At 41.1% G+C, this 6906-nt stretch overlaps 1 long non-coding RNA gene across 1 annotated transcript; it reads left to right on the forward strand.

Moving 5' to 3' along the window:
- Positions 1–1741: 1741 nt before the first annotated feature.
- LOC144901927 (uncharacterized) lies at positions 1742–3222 on the forward strand. The gene is made up of 3 exons (XR_013630103.1): positions 1742–2772; positions 2965–3042; positions 3143–3222. It is a non-coding gene; the product is annotated as an uncharacterized LOC144901927 (long non-coding RNA).
- The last annotated feature ends 3684 nt before the right edge of the window (positions 3223–6906 follow it).

Here is a 6906-nt window from a genome sequence, read left to right on the forward strand (position 1 = left end):
TTGGTTGGTTGGTTGACCTTTTGGTTGGTTGCCATTTGTTGTTTTGGTTGGTTGGTTGGTTGATCTTTTGGTTGGTTGCCTTTTGTTGTTTTGGTTAGTTGGTTGGTTGGGTTGTTTGTTGTTGGCTTTGTCAGATGGTTGGTTGCTTGGTTGGTTTTTCAGTTTACAGGTTAGTTTGTTGCGTGTTTGTTGTTTGACTTGTTTGTTTATTATTGTTCATACTACCCCACGTGACTCTTTTGGGGGGGGTGGCTGAGTCAGAGCCCATTTATTTCTTTTTAATTCAGATAAAAAATCGCTCTGTCTGCTGCGTCTTCTTGAAGTTTAATCTGCTTTGACACCTCATCGGTTGCCTCAACTGTAATGATAATTGCTAATCAAATCCAAAGTGGAGCCATCTGGAGCATGCACACACACGTCTACACACACGTCCATACACACGTCTACACACACGCCCGCACCTTCATCGGGCTTGAAATAAGGAAGACCTGATGAACAAAACACCTCGGCGTTATGTGCGTGCACGTTGTCTGCGTTTAAGCGCTCCACTGCACGTGTGCTCTTTGGCACATGCAAGCACACGCGTGGAAGGCAAGGATCCGCCCGTGACCCCGATCTAGCCGTGGTGGCCTAAGCTTGTAAAATGAGTGTCTGGTCCGTGCCCCCTCCACCTCCCAGCACACAAATAACCTCTCTCATTTAGACAAGACATGCTCTAAACCTCCAGTCATCTTCTTATCTCATGTAATTACAAATCAACATTGGCTTAGCGCCGCCGTGGCTCCATGCATCCCCAAGCTGGCGCCTCCCAGAATGCCTCAAAACGTACCCAAAATCATCTTAAACTCCCCATTCAAATGAATACGTGGATTATGCTGATCTGTATCACTCTTGTCTGTCACATCTGGGCCCTTTGTACGCTCCCAAAATGGGATTTTAGCTCGCAACTTCTGCAGGAGTTACAAAGCCACATTTTCTAATCATCTTTACATAATGTTTCACATTCAAGCACAAAGCTCGTTTTCAAACTTAGATAATGGACAGCCATCTTTAACGCTTTTTTTCATCACAACTTTGCCAAAGGAACATTAAAAATAGATCTCCATAGGCCTACTTGTCATTCAACAAAAAGCATTTGTTGTGTAATTGTTAAAGCGTTATGCTCATTTTGGGCCCTTTCTATTGAATTGTGGACTACACACAATAACTCGCAACAACAGTTTTCCAGATCTTCCAGAATCAGCACCTATTCCAGCTGTATTTCCTTGGCTTTCCAAACTAGTCTGTTTTAATAAAATAAAATAAAAAACAGCTATGGACCATTAATTTTATGCTACTAAAATGACTGATTCTTATTAGATGACATTTTTTTTTAAATATTCTAATTTCATTCAAAAAGAATTATATTTTGTACAATTAATGCTGACATTTCCATTTTTATTCTTGTTGTTTTTTTTTTACAGTTTACAATTATAGTACACAAATAATGCTACATAAGTATAGAAGTAGGCTATTAAGTTATCTTATGTTTAGTAGTTTGTTTCTTATGTTACAATTCTTTAATATTTAAATTTTATGCTACTAAAATTACATTCTCATAAAATTTCTACTTTTTCTTATTAGATGACATTTTTTTTAATATTCTGATTTCATTCAAAATAAATTACATTTTGTACAATTAATGCTGATATTTCCATTTTTGCTCTTGTTGTTTTTTTGGCCTGACCTCTGACCTCTGACCTCTGACCTTTGACATGCCGGCAATATTCCCAAGAAGATGTGTGGCATCGCGGCAGCCATTGTGTCAGCCAAACATTTTCATGGTAGCAATTCATCATGTCGGTAGAGCAGAAATAACCTCTGCATGCATTCAGGTCAAAATATTTCATAATAAAGATCAGGCCACCGCTCATCTTGTCGTCTCATTAAAGCCACGCGCCGCTCCTATACGTATGTGAGGCGTTACGTGATGCAAAAAATAGAAATGCAAAGAACTGCATAACATACTTATGCGTTAGCTAATGCACATACCCAGCATGCCATCTGTTTATATGCAGCGCTGTATGCTAACTGGGGTGCCCTCGTTGCAAAAAGGAACTTTGTCAACGATCTTTTACTTGTCTCACGCAAACGCAGCCTCTAATTTGCAATTTGTTTCCTGTGAGGAACAGCAAGCTGTGCATCCAAACACACAGTCCACATAAATCATTTAATGGAAGCAACTTGCTTTAGTCAAAGACATTTTAAAAGTACAGTATTGTATTGTATTGTATTGATTCAGCAATATGTTTATTATTGTGGTTGTAAATTCCCATTTCTTTGTTATGTTTTATTGGTAATTTAATCAGGCACCTTGTTAGACAGCTCGGGGTCCTTACAAACACAATGGCAGGACTTTCAGTATTACACTCAAGCATGTAAGTACCTACAAGGCTGCCATTTTAAAAGATGGCTGCCTCTATCGGTGTTGTGACTAGCAATATCTTTAGCCGTTGTTATGTTTTTGAATTATAGTTGCTGTTGGACGGCTAATGCTACAGTTGCTAACGCTTCCCTTCTGTTGCGATGCTAGGTCCGCTCACTCAAATTCAGGTAAGTGGAAATTATACACACTTCCTGTCTATTGTAAATCTATCAGTGTTGTGACTAGCAATATCTTTAGCCGTTGTTATGTTTTGTGTTTTTGAATTATACTTGCTGTTGTACGGCTAATGCTACAGTTGCTAACGCTTCCCTTCTGTTGCGATGCTAGGTCCGCTCACTCAAATTCAGGTAAGTGGAAATTATACACACTTCCTGTCTATTGTAAATATCAGTGTTGTGACTAGCAATATCTTTAGCCGTTGTTATGTTTTGTGTTTTGTAATTACAGTAAGTGGAAATTATACACACTTCCTGTCTATTGTAAATATTAGTGTTGTGACTAGCAATATCTTTAGCCGTTGTTATGTTTTTGAATTATAGTTGCTGTTGGACGGCTAATGCTACAGTTGCTAACGCTTCCCTTCTGTTACGATGCTAGGTCCGCTCACTCAAATTCAGGTAAGTGGAAATTATACACACTTCCTGTCTATTGTAAATATCAGTGTTGTGACTAGCAATATCTTTAGCCGTTGTTATGTTTTGTGTTTTGGAATTATAGTTGCTGTTGGACGGCTAATGCTACAGTTGCTAACGCTTCCCTTCTGTTACGATGCTAGGTCGGCTCACTCAAATTCAGGTTAGTGGAAATTATACACACTTCCTGTTTATTGTAAATCCAATTCCCAATTATGTGTGCTGCTAACGGTGTCAAACTCAAGGCCCGGGGGCCAGATGTGGTCCGCTACATTATTGTTTCTAATTGTGTGCTTCACATGTATCCGTCTGAATGGATTTATTCTCCAAGATAGCCATCAAAAATAAACCTAGCTAGAGCTAATTAGCCACCAATTTGATAACAATAATATCATGCATGCAAATGCATTGGTACATTTGTAGTAATATCATGAGGTTATATTCATATTCAGCCAATCACAGGGCACATATAGACAAACCTAGCATTAACCTAGCATTTTTTTGGGGCGGGGAGAACATGGAAACTCCACACAGAGATGTCTGCGGGTGGAATCGAACTCGGGTGTCCTAGCTGTGTGGCCTGCGCGCTACCCACACATCCACCGTGCAGCCCAGGATTCAATATTGGTAATAATTACTTGGAGCATTGGAAACCTGTTTGACTTTTACCATGATTAGAGCCCTATAGACCTGAGATAACACCCCTATAGTCACAAGAGACGGCTGCTACCGAGGCAACTAGTTGGCCTGTATTTATGTATACAGCCAAGTGTTTAGCATAAAGATAAAGAATGCGTTCGATTCTGCAACGTTTATGTGACTGCAGCACTTTTCATTTGTAGCATGTTTTCCGTTGCGTTTGTTGGTGTGTGTTTTTGGTTTTGGATCATGTCAGTCTTCAGTCTTCTGGTATGACATCTCGCCAACGCGTTACGACCCGTTCAGGTACACCATTCCTTTCACATACCTAAAACAATCGTCTGCAGATCTTTGTTCAAGATCTTTGTTCACGCTTAAATTGTGTTTTCCTTTTTTTGTCCCAGAAAAAGAAAATAAGTACTTAGCTTATGTAAACAAGATAAACGTGTTATTTTGTCACAACATGCAATCATGCTCCAAGATTGACTCCCCGTGGCCTGTATGTTGACAGCGGCCATATATCTAACATTTTACTCAAAACATGCTCATTTTCCTCACATTTTTACCATTGGAAATAACACAGATTGAAATCGTCTGTTCCAGGGTCAAACCGTCACAAAACTGTAATGCGTATATTTTCCCACAACTAAACATGTTCTTAACTTCATTGACTGGAAGTGTCCTTCAACCAGAATATTGCTGAATTTGGGCTTGATTTTGGGCTTGAAAGACTTGATACTCAATTTGGAAGTTGATGATTCGGGACCTGACTTGGACTTGACTCTGATGACTTGAAAATAGAAGATGTTGAGTAGTGTCAGTAGGATTTATGACTTATGACTCGCATGTACTCCAAAAGTCTATGACTTTGAACTCGACGGATACCGAGGTATTCCCATAGTCATCCTCAACGGGTCCTGGGTCTTCCTCGAGGCTCCGACCAGTCGGATACGTCTTGACCAGATCCTGAGAGCCCAAGCCACCCTGCGGCCAAAACTAATGCGGACCGCTTGTACCCGCCATCTTGTCCTTTCGGTCACGACCCAAAGGTGACGGTAGATCGAACAACAGACCGAATCAGAATCACCTGTCAATCTCACCGTGTTCCCATACTAGGGTCCAAGTTTCACTCCTTTTAACGAGTCTTCAATTAAAGGTGGTTTATAGAGAAGTAGAGTTGATGAAAACGAGTCCAAACCCCTCATTAACTGGCATCCTCGTTGCTGCCCTTGATTCAGTTTGGCATCGACCGCATAGTAACACGCGAGTATATGGAGACCATATTCATTCCACTTTACCGGCTATAAATACACCAATGTCCTCCATACGTGACCAGTCCAGAAATAACCGTTAAGTATCAGCGACGAGATTAAACGAGAAGATTGATGAGCGGACAAATAATACATAATAAAGACAAAGAGGGGAGTTAAAAGGCGGGATTACATCAGCAGCACTAAGTCAGTGGGGCAGGACAGCAGGTCAAGCATGATGGATGGAGGGATGGACTTGAGGGAAGTGGTAATCTGGGAACATCTGGGCCGCGGTGACACACGCGTAGAATCCCACACAAACACAAACTGGTCCTGCTTGTGTATGCAAGACCCAAACGGAGATTTGTCTATGCTTTTCGGTTCTCGCTTTGCTAACTCCCGGAACGTAAATTGTCCAGTCAGGAAGAAGCAGCTTCCAATGAGTTGTTCCACCAGACTCTGGGCGGACATTTCCCAGAATCCCTAAGAACCTTCCCTCACTCAACATGAGTGGACATGTTGTATTTAAAAATATACCGCTAGTCACGTTGTTAGAGGCATAAGCGACACTTTCTTAGCCTCTGTGCTTGTTGTGCGTCATGGTCGACAGGATGTGATGGATGACGTATCTCCTGTTGGGCAGGTGACTCAGTCTGTCTTGGTTAATGTTAGTAGAATTTATGCTTTCTTCTTGTTGGTCTTATTGTCGGAAGCTCTTGGTTATGGTGGATAATAACAGGCCGGAACTTGTATGTTTGGAATACTGTCCCTACGCCATATCGTAAACACTTGAGGATACCTGATGGGATACGCTTACGTTGAAAACCATCAGACTGATTTACGCCACATCAGCAATTCCTGACATAATCCAAATCAAAATAGTCGGACAAGGATTGTCAACTGGTGGGTCGCAGAGCCGATGTCCGTCAAGCTCCAGTAGCAGGGGAAGGCCATGGGGTGCGGACTTCGAGTTCGACACAACTGCAAATATAAGCTATTTAGTTTGAGAACAGCACACTACTGTAGCTTACGTTGTGTTGCATGGGGGAATTCCACCCACAATGAAGACTGCCAGGTAGAGTATGACAGGGCTAGGAGGCATTTCATGCACAATTTGATTTATTGGCTGAGGCAGAGAAGAAATGGTCCTCCTGTTATTATTATTATTATTATTATTAACTCATTCGCTACTTATATTTTTCAACCCAAAGTCTTTTGTATGTTTTTGCATTTTTTTTGTTTTTTTTACATCAGTTTGGTGACAAATCATCAAAATTCATCACCATGCCGCGTTCACATCCTATGGCGTAGCCTGAATTGGGTCCCAATAGATCATCGCCCAAATGTTCACCCATCGCTCATGTTCACGATTTTTATTCAGGCTCATTTAGTCAAAGTCCTGAGGACTTCATCAAAGTCCAGCCTTGGGTTTTGTCCAAAATTGTTGCCGGAAACCAAAATTGAAGACCTCCTGTTTGTTTTTGGACATTTCTCCTGTGTCTCCACCAAATTTGGTAACAATTCATGACATTCGTAGCAGGTAATAATTTCCTCAACATTTTAAGGGGGTGCATTAGGACGCCTGAAATCACATTTTTTGCCAAACTTGCGTGTTAAGGCACTGGAAAATGGTAGGAAAATAATTAATTCTGAAACACAAACGACATTTTCTAACAATTTTTCGATGAAATCCAACCAAATGAAAACCAAAATCAGCGACGGTGCCCGGTCTTGGGCTTTTTCTTGACCAGACGTATGTGGGACTACCGGTACTCATATTCACTTGCAGTGCAGCTTAGTCACGCTTATGTCAGCACAATGGTCCAAGTTGTTGACAAGAACATAAAACAGGCTTAGCTAGCAGCAAAACCTGATTTGTGACCTGTGGTTGGTTGGTAAGCTTATAGAGGCGAGCAGTTTTTGGCAGTGGTGTACTTGGGAATACTACATATAGTAGTCA

Source organism: Doryrhamphus excisus, linkage group LG17, assembly GCF_037039965.1.
Source record: "Doryrhamphus excisus strain RoL-2023G ecotype Guam linkage group LG17, RoL_Dexc_Guam_v1.1, whole genome shotgun sequence".
NCBI classification, from domain to species: Eukaryota; Metazoa; Chordata; class Actinopteri; order Syngnathiformes; family Syngnathidae; genus Doryrhamphus; species Doryrhamphus excisus.